This window comes from Cebus imitator, unplaced genomic scaffold, assembly GCF_001604975.1.
Source record: "Cebus imitator isolate Cc_AM_T3 unplaced genomic scaffold, Cebus_imitator-1.0 Scaffold74, whole genome shotgun sequence".
NCBI lineage: Eukaryota > Metazoa > Chordata > Mammalia > Primates > Cebidae > Cebus > Cebus imitator.
The window spans coordinates 5,934,955-5,935,803 of NW_016107389.1; positions in this window are offsets into that span (position 1 = coordinate 5,934,955).

An 849-nucleotide genomic window follows, 5' to 3' on the forward strand; every position below is an offset into this window, starting at 1 on the left:
AGGGAACGTAGGTACCAGACCATTCACATGGCCAGGGGACCTCCACCATAGATGGTGATCAGAGCACACTTCAAGAAACCCTTATGTTGTGGGATAGTCTCTGGACTCCATGCAGACCACCATCTCCCTTCCTATTATTATATCCTTCCTTTGGGAATAATGTAATTGATTAGACCACTCTTTTTGCATTTATTCAGACTTTGATTCTATTTCCAGCCTTATTCTCACTTCTTTTAAACACGGAATGAATCGCATCTTCTAAGGTAACTATTACAAATAGCTAAGCTGGCCAGGTGTGGTGGTTCACACCTATAATCCCAGCACTTTGGGAAGCCAAGGCAGATGGATCACCTGAGGTCAGGAGTTCGAGGCCAGCCTAGCCAACATGATGAAACCCCATCTCCACTAAAAATACAAAATTAGGCTGGGTGCGGTGGCTCATGACTGTAATCCCAGCACTCTGGGAGGCCGAGGCGGGTGGATCACAAGGTAAGAAGTTCAAGACCAGCCTGGTCAATATGGTGAAACTCTTATCTGTACCAAAAATATAACAAATTAGGCACAGTGGCTCATGCCTGTAATCCAAGCTCTTTGGGAGGCTGAGATGGGTGGATTGCATGAGCTCAGGAGTTTGAGATCAGCCTGGGCAACATAGTGAAGCCCCATCTCTACTAAAATACAAAGCAAATCAGTCGGGCATGGTGGTGGGTGCCTGTAATCCCAGCTACTGTGGGAGGCTGAGGCACGAGAATTGCTTGAACCCAGGAGGTGGAGGGTGCAGTGAGCTGAGACCATGCCACTGCACTCCATCCTGGGCAACCAAGTGAAACTCTGTCTCAAGAAAAAAAA